The following is a 14,125-nucleotide window of genomic DNA, read 5'->3' on the forward strand; positions in this document are numbered from 1 at the left end:
AATAACAACCTATACACATGCATATATGTAGTTAACATTATAGATGAGATTTTTTTTTGTAGGTTTTTTCTTTCTCACCATCCATTAGTAACATGGAAGAGGGAAATTTACATACGTTATCTTAACTGTCTTAAGTTCAGTGCTAACATTTGGCTTCCATATTAATTAATCAAGAACATTATAATTATTTTTAATACACAAAAAAGTGAAGAAATTTTGTGAAAAATATTCATTATTATGAATGCAGTGAATATAAATAATATATTTTTGTATGTATCATATTGTGTTGTATAAAATTAATCTTTGGCCTTTTATCTTCCACCTGTGAGATGATTTAATCCTTAGCCTGACTTACATCAGCAGCAATGAAAGGTATCAGAGCAACAGCCATAGAAGCTGGATTCTTGTCAGAAATTCCATGCTCTGTATCTATTTTTGCTCTATATTTTTGTTTTCATTTGATATTTCTGACTTTGTAAAATTATAGTATAAGGTAACAAGCAATGTTCTGTTAAGCTTACTAATTGTCCCTTCCCTGTATCAAAGCTTGATAGAATCATATTATGTGATATGGCAAAAGGCTGGAAATGAGGAACAAGTAAAACTGAAAAAACGAACCTAGATGTCACTTTGGCATGAAATCAAAGCTGTCAGCTTCTAACCACTGCAGCTGCCTAGGCTTTGGTTAACCTCTCATTGATTTCCCCAAATAGGTTTTCATCTAAAGCACCAAATTAAAAACTGAGACTGAGGGCCGGTTCTGTAAATTGAAAAGTGTACAAATGAATAGCTATCAAATATACTTGGCAGCTTTCATCTTTACAAAGCCTCTGATATGGAACCTAACAAAAGTTGTTAGAGGCCAGGTTGTTTTGGGGGAGGTGGGAAAACAGAAAGAGTATGAAAGAAAACGTAAAGATTTATTTTACTTTAAGAAAGTATTTAGTGAGTGAAGGGTAGTTATTGAAGGATTTACTCTTTCTGACAATCAAATGTTACGATGAAGAAAAAGCAGATCATATGGAGAACTAGAAGAAAAAAAAAACAACAACAAAAAAACTAAACCCAAACAAAACAACAACAAATACAAAACAAACTCTCTTGTAATAAATCCCTGTGTTCTGCAGTACATTGTCAGGCTGAAGAACATGCAGTAACAGCCATTTCACTTTGTACTATTTCCAGATTGCTACATTCACGTACCCAAGCGCATATACCCAATTTCTATAGGGAGGTCCAGGCTGTGAGGGTTTACAGTGCTGCAATATATAAGAAATATGACAGCTCAAAATGGCCCTGTATTAAACCTAGAAAATTGATTTAAAAGAATCTGCACTGTTTCAACATTTCAGAATAAAGTACTTTCCATTTCTTTCCTACAAAGCTCGCTGACTTCTCACCAATTCTATCCTTATACATGAAGCCTCATTAATCCTAAACCAGTAACAATTAATCTGATACATCATGCATGCAAAAAATGGAAACCTCTTTCTTATTCATATTTTGGATCCTCAGGGGCTACTAAATTCCCTACAACTGTCTGAACCTACTGTGCTCAAATCAGGTGAATGATCATAAACGAGAAAAACTTCTAAAAGCTATTAAGTAATGTCTGTGTTTCTCACCCTGATGAAGGGAACAATAACAAAGTTTTTATCCAGAACAGAATAAATCTCTATGGATGAGAGTAATCACCAATACACACTTGGCCAACTTCCAGTTCAGTCAAATAGAGTGGGTAAAATCCAGAAGCATTACAAAGGTCAATATTAAATGTTTGCTGACTTCAATCAGGATAAAATCATCCTTATTTATGCTTCTTCAGTCATTGACAAAGATGGTGCTGAATCACATCTTATTTATCACTTCTGTTTATCCCCACAAGACACTCTTGCTAGCTTATACTGACATTTCATGTCCTTATTCAATTTCTTCATTTGAAAGCTTATCAAATTCTGTCCTCTGTTGTGAGCTCTTTTTTCATAGATCTCGACGAGGACACAATCTGATGTCACATGGCACAAAAAAGCTGGACAAAAATGTTGGCATCTATATACCACTTCAATGTCTCTGAGCAGGCTTTTCCCACAAAGCTTGTTTCACAACTTCACTGATTATGATTTGGGGAAAAAAATACAAAAAACAAAACCAACCAACCAAAAAACCCAACCCAAGCGTACAGTAAAAACCAAACAAACCACTCAAACTAAAACAAATGAAAAAAACAAACAAATGAACAAGCAAAAAAAAACCCCAAAACAAAAAGAAACCCACAAACCAAAAAACACACAAAACCAGGATACCAGAATGAATTTGAAGGCTGCTTCAACTCTAGTTTCAAATACCCAAGTTAGGCATCATCAATGAAAGCCTTGAATCTCCAGTTACAGGAAGTGATGTACTTTATTCAGACTTCATCCAGTTGTCTAAACACAGGTTCTGCAAATGTCTGAGATACTATGCTGCATGCTCTGTAATATAGTAAGCTACTCATGTAGAAGCACCGATGACAAGATACCTAAGGAAAAAAACCATCTCAGGTAGATGTATACAGAAAAAAAAATCTTCAATCAAATGAAATGCACACCCCCAAAAAAGACTAGAACTGATATTACTGTGACTCACATTTGTACCCTTTTTCTTTTATTCTGTTCCACCTTTGCATTTAACATGATATCATAAAACCTTTGAATTATGGAACGTAATGTTCTTCTTAATTCTCTCTTCCTCTACATGAAAATGTAACTGAAAGCATTTCATTCAATATGGAAAATAAATCTATTTTAATAGATATAGGGCAGATGAAGAAAACTCGTGAGGAACTGTTTTCATATATGTTTTTTTGCCTCTCCAGCTGCAATGATAATTACTGACTTAAGAAAACAAAATAGCATAAACAATGCTGAGGGAACTGGAGGATGTCATTGCTAGGCTTCTCTTCATCATCTTTGGTAAGTTATTGGGAACAGGAGAGGTGCCTGAAGACTGGAGGAAAGCAAATGTCACTCCAGTCTTCAAGAAAGGCAAGAAAGAGAACCCAGGTAACTACAGACCAGTCAGCCTCACCTCCATCCCTGGAAAGGTAACGGAAAACTTCATTCTTGATGCTGTCTCCAGGCACATCAAGAACAAGATGCTTATCAGGAGCAGTCAACATGGTTTTACTAAGGGGAAGTAGTGCCTGACTGACCTGATAGCCTTCTATGAGGATATAACCAGGTGGGTGGAGGATGGTAGAGCAGTAGACAGTTTATCTTGATTTCAGGAAGGCATTTGACACTATCTCCCACAGCATCATTGGAGCTAAACTGAAGAAGTGTGGCCTGGATGATCAAGTAGTGAGGTGAATCGGGAGCTGATTGTAGAAGCCAGAGAGTTGTAGTCAATGGGATGGAGTCTAGTTGGAAGTCTGTTTCTAGTGGAGTCCCTCAAGGGTCAGTGCAGCAACCAATACTATTCAATACATTTATTGATTACCTGGATGACGGAATAGAGTGTACTGTCAGCACATTTGCTAATGACAAAAAACTGGGTGGAGTGGCTGAAACCTCTGAAGGCTGTGCTGCCATTCAGAGGGACCTACACAGACTTGAGAGTTGAGCAGGGAGAAATTTAATGTATTAAATTTCAAACAAACAGCTTACATTGATCCCATTGTCATCCACTATTAAGAAAAAAAGAAATTATGCCCTCCCTATTTTGCTTCTTCATGAACATGGCTACTTTTAAAAATAACAGGTATCACTATAGGTTGGGGACTGAGCTGTTGGAGAGCAGCATAGGTGAAAGGGACCTGGGGATGCCGGTGGATGGAAGGATGACCATGAGCCAGCAATGTGTCCTTGTAGCCAAGAAGGCCAATGGCCTTCCTTCAAAGCCCACCTGGACACCTTCCTGTGTGACCTCCCTATAGGTGATCCTGCTCTGGCAGGGGCAGCTGGACCAGATGATCTTTTGAGGTCCCTTCCAACCCCTAACTTTCTATGATTCTATGATAATACTACATGCTAATGATTTTTAATATTTTTAAGTGTATGATTATAGTCCTGGGAGAAAAGAACATGGACAATTTTGTATTGCTTTGACTTCTGTGTTTTGAATCCCCTGTACAGGACCATCTTTTCCAAAACATTTCAACACCTTCTTTATGAAGAAGAATAAACCGTCACCATCAAATTGGCCAGGCTTCCATTGACTGCTTTCCATTTCACACTTCAATGTTGTTTAAAAAAAAAAAAAAAGAACCAAAAAACATTTGAAAAATCAGACTGAAAGATAAGAGTGCCAGTAAAGCATGTGGGAGATAAAAAGCTTAAGACAATACTTCCAAACAAAAAGATAAGTGCTTTAAAAAGTTTTAACATTTTTCTCTTTCTCTTGCTGTGCACAAATGCACAGCATATATTATATACCAAGTGTTTTTTTCCTAATGAGCTTGCATACAGCATTTCAGCATGGGCAGACACTAAATATATACATAGATTTTCTGTGTACATATTAGACATATACGTAACATATTTTTATGTCATGATATATTTAATAGAGTGGGGCAAGATCCAGCCTTGCAAAGAAGCTTGCTTATATAGGGAAAAGGGCTTTAAACATCTGGAAGAGATGGACAAAAAATCTGAGACTTAGAGGATGGATAAGAAAAAGGGAAAAAGTGCTCAGGATCAAGCACAAAACATGAGGAACATACCCTGTGAACACAGCACAGCTAGGAGGCTCACCTCAAGTGCCTGTACACAAACACATAAAGACTGGGAAACAAATCCCAGCAAATACACATAAGCTCCTCAGGACAAGTGAGGAGGAAAGGTTGTGCTCTGTGGAAAAGGGCACACTGGAGCAGGCAATAAACCAGTCCAGAGCTGGTGGATCATTACCAAGGTGAGTGCAGTGATGAGTATCTGATCAAGTGACTCCTTTAGAAAAATGGGAGGAAACCTTACAATCAAATGGTGATTCTCAGTAGGGATATGAACCACCCCAATAGCTTCTGAAATTGCAAAATGGTGGAGCACAAAATTTCCAAGAGATTTCCATCAAGCAACAAGAACTGTTTTTTTGATACAGGTGTACAAGTGGCTGACAAACTGACCAGAGGAGACACTCAGTCATACCTAGAAAATCAAGTCTAGACTTGTTCAGGGATCGATTTGGTGATGGCTTATGGGAGACTGCCCTGGAGGCCAAAGGATCTCAGGAGAGCTGATTGATCATCAGCTTTCTCAAAGCACAAAAAAAATCCAGTGTAAGAGTAGCAATGGCAAACATGAAGCTCTGCCTCAGGAGGGGAATAACTCCATACAACAATGCAGGCTGGAGGGCGGCCAGATAGAAACCAGTTTTGCAGCAAAAGATCTGTTCTTCCTGGTTTGCAACCATTTCAGCAAGGGTCAGCAGCATGTCCTTAAACAAAGGACAAACTTCTTCAGTAAAAATCTAGCCAAAACCTCAAAAAGGCCATTCTTCCTTTGTATTCAGCATGGCAGTCACTTTTTCCAAGTAGCAAATGATCAGTTGAGAGGATCATGGCTTCAAGCAGGGGAGGTTTACATTGGATATTATGAAAAAAATTTTCACCAAAAGGGTTGTCAGACTGGCTGACAGGTTGCCCAGGGTAGTGTTTGAGTCACCATTCCTGGAGGTATTTAGAAGACATGTAGATGTGCTTAGAGACATGGCACTTAGGGACACAGCTAACTTGGCAGTGCTAGGCTTAGAGTAGCACTTGATGATCTCAAAAGTCTTTCTCAACCAAAATTGTTCTATGAGTATGTGTATGAGACTGTATGTGGAATGAAGTGTCCAGTTTTGAGCACTCCACTACAGGAAAAACACCACAGCAAGCCCAGCAAAGGGCTGCCAAGTTGGTCAGGATGCTAGAGAGTATAAAGAATGCATTCAAGAGCTGCACATGCTCACTCTAAAGGTGCAAAAGTTGTTGCAGTTTTAGCCACCTAACAGGAGGGCCTGGAGAATATTTTTGCACAATGACAGGGTAAGAAGCAACAGACAAAGTGCAATACTGAAAATTCTGATGTGGCATTAAGGGAGAGATTTTCACTAGGATGATCAAACACTGGAACAGATTGCCCAGCAAGGCCATCGTAAGACTTTCAGTTAGCTTTGGAGATGTTAGAGATATGAATGGAAAAGGTCCTGAACAATGTCATCCAAAGTAACTTCCTTTGAGTAGGGCATTGTATCAAATGACCTCTGAAGGTCCCTTCCAACTTAGATTACTCCATGAAGACAGAACAGTACGACACACGTGCAGAGATACAATTAAGAATAATCACACACCTAGCCTAAAAATATTCTTACTTTTCGTTTTTATGTACTATTTCAATGGATAGTAAATATTTTTTCTGTGTGATACACAAAATCTAATCATACATCAAAGCTAATATTTTTAAACATTATATATTTTAATAATAGAACTATTTTAACTACTTAAAGTGTTCAGATGATGCTATTAGAGACAGACACAATATGCAATTGAGTTGTAGTAACAAAAAAAATTGCACTGCTTTGTTTATGAGCTTCATCTCCTCAAAAACAAATGGGATATGTTAAAACATCCCACAACTATAACCAAAAAAAAAACCCACAACAACTTTTCCCTCTATTGTCACTTTTCTTGGTTCCATCAAGGTCACACAGAAAGTACAGCAAGTGGCTTTAGCTCAGTTCTTTCATTGTAGAAGATGATCAAGTTGAAGACAAATCTATTTGCTAGAAACAACTGACAACCTCAGATTAACCTGGGATATCTTGAAAAGGGATCACTGAGTCATAGAAAGATTACGGAATTTTGAGAAAGAGAACAATTTCAGGAAACTTGAGTCAAATCCATGTTATACTCTCTTCCTGCAGAGCAGCAAATCTCAAGTGAAGGATGTTTTGAAAAAAACAGATTGGGAAACCACAATAAAATTGGATAACAAGGATGTTTTCCCTAATTGTGGTTATGACATTTAAATTAATACCAACTGTTTGATTACTCAACTATTTTCCTTCTCCATAGCAGATAAATATTTAATGAAAATCATCTCCACTGTGATTGTGAACAGTGTGAAGAAGTTAATTTCTCCTCTATTTTTTCTCAGGTCCCTGAGAAGCCAGGTGTAATATAAGGTGTTACAGAATAACCAGCTTTCCTCAAAATCTCTTTATAATTATTCACAAGGAAGCTAATATTTATTTAGATAAACCTAAAGTAACTTTGCTACCCCAGGAGAAAACTTGTTGAACTTTACATAGGGCAACCCTATTTAGAGTCAGGAACACTATAGAGCAGTGCTGTTTTCCACTGCTGGGGAGAGTTAATTTTCTTCAGATAATATAGGGCTAAGTTTTGGATTTGTACCAAAACCTGTGTTGATAATACAGGGATGTTTTCATTATTGCTAAGCAGCACTTAGGCAGCATGAAGGCCTTTCCTTCTCCTCACACTACCCCACCACTGAGGAGGCTGAGACTGCCAAGATGTTGGGAGGGGACACAGCCAGGATAGTTTATTCCACTAACTACAGGGAAATGCCATACCATATAACATCATGCTCAGCATCTAAAGCTGAGGGAAAAAGGAAGAAGAGAGGGACATTCAGAGTGATGGAGTTTGTCTTCGCCAGGTAACCACCACACATGATGGAGCCGTGCTTTCCTGGGGATGGCTGAATACCTCCTTGCCAACAGAAAGTGATGAATGAATTCCCTGTTTTGTTTTGCTTTGATTGCATATTCAGCTTTTGTGTTACCTCTTAAACTCTTCATCTCAACTTACAAGTTTTCTCATATCTACAATTCTCTCCCCACCACATGTGGGGATGGGTGTGAGCAAGCTGCTGTATGGCCCAAAGTTGCTGGCTGGGGTTAAACCACAACACTGACCTGAGCTAGGTCTTCAGTCTAAGTTACAGATGCAATCACTCAAAGCCTTAGTGTGCCTGACTCAGATGTATTGATAATACATCATTATGGAAGGAACACAGGAGGCTCCTTTCAAAATCAAATATAAGAAAATTCACACAGGGGACTATTACATTATTGTTGTTTCTAAGAAAAATATGCCTCAAAAATATATCAAGAAATCCAGCAGCCAACAAAGTTATTTTTAACCTATGAGTTCTTTTTAGTTCTATATTTAGTTACTGTATATTGTGTCACAAAGAGAAGTTAGAGATGGAAGTATGTAATTTGAACTGTATTATCTTTCTAGTCTAAGAACTAGAGCAGATCCCCAACACAGATGGGGGGAAAAAAGAAAAAAACAAACAAAGAAAAAACCCAGTTTTTAAAGTATTACTTAAATATAAAAATTCATGACTGATGTTCTTTCTTTTATTTTCTCTATACAGAGAGAGAAAGGATAAAGGAAATTCCTATTATTTTATTCAGTAAAAGTGGGAGCATTGTATGGTTTAAGAGAGAAAAACAGGAATACATCAATGTACTGACAGACAGACGCTTCCTGGTTTCAACAGCAGACTCCTAGTAAACGTCTTCACACAGATATAAAAAGATGCGTAGTTCATACGAGATTATGATTTGCACTAGATGCCAAAACAAGGGTGAGAGAGAACATGTAGATTTGCATTCCTATATGAGCCATTAGACCTGTCATAACAATGTTCAGACAGACACAAGAATACTTACCCTTAACATCACAAGAGAAAAGAGCAGGTGAAGAGGATAATGCGTAAGAGTAGTCTGGAGGCACAGTTCATCATGAAAACAGAAAGACTTGGCCCAGCTATTTCAATTAGTGAATCACTTATACTTCAAATTTTCTACACATATCACACTCTTAACTTAGTAAAATGTAGGTGAACTAGCTGATGAAAGTATTAGAATATTGTATAACAAAACAAGAATGGATCTATCTTCACCTCAGTAGGGCACTTTGTTTTCCATATGTCACTTTCATGTGCTTCTGCTGTGCATCTGTCTCATAGAAAACATTAGATGGTTAGATTCACTATCAATTACAGGCTGGAACAAGTTTGATTTCAATTACAGCAGGAGAGGAAAACAGCTGGGATCCCTAAGGGGAGGTACATGCACCAAGGGGGTGAATCAAAAATCAGAATGGTACATTGCATGCTAGTAATTAGGGAGAAAAATGAAGTCAACGTATACATGGAAACATTTATTTTACATAAACCTGAAGTTGCTCAGTTTCACTGCAACCACATTTGAGTAGTACCTCATTGACCAGCATCTATTTTGATTCATTTGAAAGAGATGCTTCACAATTATCTTTAATTATGTTTTTAAACTAAAAACATCAGCTTACTTTTTCAAATAAAGACATAATAAACTCTAATTACAAAAAAGATCAGTGTTTCTCCGAGTTAAGTCACTTATTTTACCAATTAATTGGCACAGAGAGCTATGATCGAACAAAATACAAATTGTGAAAACTTGTGCCAGGGCTAGTAACAGTATCTGTATACACAGCCTCCAAAAATATAAAATTATAGAACTTTCCTTTTCTCAGAATCCCAACTCAAGCAATTTTCATCATCTGTCTTTAACAGAAGAGAAAAATAAACAAAAAACCAAACCAAAACAAAAACCCCTATACCTTATGCTTTTGCAAAAATATTCCTGCATATTCTACTATTTGGAAACCACGTCAATTATATGGAACATATTTAAATGAGATTATTGAATATTCTCAGATTCTTTCCTTTAATCTTATCCCATTTCCTATAGCTCTGCATCTCTTCCCTCTCTTGAAGAAAGATTCTGTTACTTTAGGACAAGTTCAGTCTTAAGTTTCATGCTCATAATATATCCTTCACAAATTTGACTCTTGCTTTTGATTATTCAGTGCAGTTTTCCTCCCTCTTATACATACACTTTCCTAGATTTGTGTGTCCATGGGGAAGGGGATGGAAGGGGATGTTTCCTCCTCAAAGAACAGATGTTAATGTTACCAATGCTGAAAGTACCATATCTTCCTAGAAAGGATCATTTTCATCACAGGTCACAAGACAAAGTCTGCACAAAAGGGTTGCTCAGATAAATAGGAGCATGAATACATCTGCTCAGCTGCAAATAACAAAGTTAACTCGGTATGAGATGGAAAACAAAGATGCATTAGCTGAACTTCATCATGTAATTATTCCTGACTTCACACTTCTGTAACACATTTGAGTTGGGAGACCAGAGTGATAGAAACCTCACTGGCAACTGCTAGCTGGACTTGCATATGGATGATATCAAGGAGATTGGCCTGAGGCTACATGACTGGTGAGGCCACATGGCTCACTAGCTTGGCTTGCAGTGTCTTATGCCAACAACATGATTTATAAAGCAATAAACAGTTAAGATTATAACTCCTCATGAGTGGACAAATTCATGGGTATCCAGCATCACACAGAAGGCTGAGCCTGAACCATGCACACAGGAGTCTGGCTGACAACCAGGCCCCAGCCATGTTGCACAGTTGAATTGAGCATCCTGTACCCCTGCATGCTGGTCTGAACTAGGCTGGAAGAAATGCAGCTTTAACTGGTGCCTCTATGCATGGGTGTACATGCATGTGTGTGTGTTGTAGAACAGGATTCTTAGAAGCAAAATTGCTGCCCATGAGCTACCATGTGCTACATACATTTTATTCATCACCAAGTATTGTGTTACTGTTCCTGAATCCATACTGTCCCAGCCCGGTTCCCTCATAGAATCATGTTGCCTGAACTGCTGCTTTATCAATACACCACACTCTTATCTAAGAACTTCTTCATCTAATTTTTAGATCTAGCTACCACCTATATTAAAGACAATGACTAGTTTAACTTCAAGAAACAGAAATTCCATTAGGTCTGAATCTTGTTTTAGAAGTGATTTTTAGGTTCTATTACATACATTGTTAATGGAGATATGCTTTGCCAAGAATCTTTTTTTCTCTGTTATTGCTATTTAGATGAACAAAGTACTCACAGGTAATTCCACTGGTTTTTAGAAAGCAAGAATACATCTCTATTCATGTTCAGTAATGCACTGAAAACTGAGCAGTCCTCATTCACTCCACAGAGCGTCAATATTACTTAGTTATTGGTCAGACTGTGAAGATCTTTCAGTATGAAAATTATTTAAAAAATTAAAATACTTTCCATAAGCATTGCTTGCCACAAGTAAAGAGTTAGAGGATTTTTTCCAAAGCCTTACTTTCATGCACTTCTTGTCAGATAGAAAGAAAAAAAAAAGCCAAGTATGTTCATTGGCCAACATGAGCTCATAAGAGAAAAGAAAATAAATTTTCACATTTTTAAAACCTAGAATGGGCATGAAAAATAGTTTACCCATTTGTTTAACTTTGAAGAATGGAACCAAGCTGAAAAGACTAGTCTGACAAAGTACAACTGTTCTTAAGGAGAGGGTAAGAAAATTCCATAAAAAGCTAGAAGTTAGCTTACAAACTTCCTTCCTCTACTTTATACCTTAATTTCTAGTAATTAACATTAAACTTCCATGAAAAAGATTTCCCTAAGTCCTGTAACTCTTGAAAGATCATCTTCTGCAATGTAATATATAGAATAATATATTTTCCCTCAAAAAAGTGGACCTGACCATGAAACATTACATAAAAAATTTTCTCAGGGTTTAAAATAAAACAATACATCAGGACTTTTTCTTTCACAATTATTATCCAATGAATTAAAATACTAGAAGTGACAACTTCTGCTAAAAGGTTATAGTCAAATACTGATACCAAAAAAAAGACATTCTAAAACCTTGTTTAATGTGAATGTTTAGTCTTATATGGTAATCCACAGCCTGAATCCACCATCTGTGTTGTCTAACCATTCTCCATTGGCTTGATAAGAATTATAATACCTAATTTTATTTATATATATATATATATATATATACATATATATACACATATAGCTATATATTGGGCCTCTCCGTTCCAGAAGGATCAGGAACTGTTTGAAAGAGTCCAGTGCAGAGTGATCAAGATGATTGAGTAGAACACCTCCCTTATGAGGAAATGCTGAGGGAGATGGGTCTCTTGAGTTTGGAGGAGAATGAGGGGTGACATTAACGTTTATAAATATGTAAGGGGTGAGTGCCAGGAGGATGGAGTAAAGCTTTTCTTAGGGGTGACTTAACAGTAGGACAAGGGGCAATGGTTATAAACTGGAGCATAGGAGGTTCCACATAAATATTAGGAAGAATTTTTTTCCCTGTGAGGGTGACAGAGCAGTGGAACAAGCTGCCCAGGGAGGTTGTGGAGTCTCCTTCCCCAGAGACATTCAAAGGCTACCTGCACACATTCCTGTGGGACCTGCTGTAGGTGATACTGATCTGGCAGGGGGTTGGACTCAATGATCTTTTGAGGTCCCTTCCAACCCCTAATTTTCTATGATACTATGATTTCTATAGGCACCTAAATTTCTAGTATCTAGATCTGAATAGACTAGACTAAACTAGACTAGAATATCTTAGTTGAAAGGGACATACAATGATCATCTAGTCCAACTGTGAATCTCACTTATCACTGTGTTCAATTTAAATTACTTTGTCTTAACTATGTATGATGGCTCTTTCTCATTCAACATTTCCTTCAGACTTCTTGCTGTATCATTAGAGAGGAGAAAGCTAAGATAGATATCTAGATTTATGTACCTCTATCAGTTTTATAGTACATTAACACAGATTCAACAGTTTATTCGGAATATTTTACACTAAAAAAATGAAAGCAATTCCCTTATCTCTGAAATGCCTATAGAGGCTAAAATAGCCACCTATTAAGGCTAAAAAGTCAAATACCCAGTAGGTAGGTAGATGAAAGCATTCGTCTCTGATTTCTACCTCTTAAAGCAGAGGATTGACATTTTCTGTGAAGCTGATTTTCTGAGAAGTTTACATGGTACTCAAAAGGAGATTTTATTTCCTTGGCTTACTAGGTTGGAGACCAAAGCAAGTATTAAACAAGACCAACACGAAGTTGCATGGAGAAATTTACTATTCAGTAGGGCCAGCTGTGAACCATGAATTGCTCTGATGGGCAATACCCAACTGCCTTCTTGTCAGAGTAAAGATAGAGAAAAGGTTTTATAGTAACTTTCAGCTGAGCAAGTATCTCTATCAGAAGCTACTGCACAGTTCTGGCTCACCACAGGCATTACTTCAGTTTCACACCAGTGTGACAATATTGAAAAGAATGGAAGCATACTTGCATAGATTTGCACTAAACCACTTCTTATGACCCCTTCAGGAGTTTTGCCCATTGAAATCAGTAACAGCAGGGCCCAAAATACCTATCTTAGAATTAGATGTTTATTAACTTTAGTGGATCTTATATCTTACCACCCATGGTTTGTCAGGTACCCAAATCTCCCACAAGTACTTCGGCATATCTCCAAAATTCAGTGCCTAAAAAGCAATAATATTTAAATAAAAAAGATGTGTCACTTTTACTACAGATCTTCAGATAACCAACCTCCCCAGTGGCCCAATATTTGTAAAATAGAAAGCAAAATGTCATCAAATTTCTACTGAAGATAGATAACTAACTTCTTATGAGGGCTTCCAAACTTCAGCCTAGTGTTACCTGACATATGTGTGGTAACATTTAAAATGCCACATCAAACATCAGTTTGGTGTCTGAAGACTGATTGTATAACTTTTTGCTGCAGCAAGGCAACAGATTTTCAGATGGGTTTTTATTGTTCTGTTTAGTGAACTACCAATGAAATCACTGTATCATAATAAGAAGAAACTTTTTTTTAATTTAATGCACTATTAAGCTTTTTATTAAGATATTATTAATCAACCCTGAGACTCTAAAAAGCAAAACCAGCAGATCTTTAAAACTGCAATTAAAGCTGTGTTTAATGTGGGAGCATTAATGGATGTTCATGCTCTGTTACTAACGGCTGAATATAAATAACACCATGTACTCAGGTTCCCTCCTGAGTGTAATACTCAGGCACCCCAAAATATCATGTCTCCAAGGATTCCAGTCATAAGGACTCTGTGAGTATGTGACTGAAGAAGAACTGTAGGGGAAAAGCTCAGTAGGTTACCAAGTCTGCAGAACCTTCACCACTGCCTTTTCCCGGGGGAACTGAATTGATCATCCATCCCAACAGCAGAATGG

The 14,125-nt window shown here is 37.3% G+C and overlaps 1 protein-coding gene across 2 annotated transcripts in view; it reads right to left on the reverse strand.

Annotated features, from left to right (window-relative positions):
* The window catches only part of PCDH9 (protocadherin 9), a 673,217-nt gene that overhangs the window by 367,367 nt on the left and 291,725 nt on the right, over nucleotides 1-14,125 (reverse strand). The window lies entirely within an intron of this gene.

The sequence above is a fragment of the Heliangelus exortis genome, chromosome 1 (genome assembly GCF_036169615.1).
Source record: "Heliangelus exortis chromosome 1, bHelExo1.hap1, whole genome shotgun sequence".
NCBI lineage: Eukaryota > Metazoa > Chordata > Aves > Apodiformes > Trochilidae > Heliangelus > Heliangelus exortis.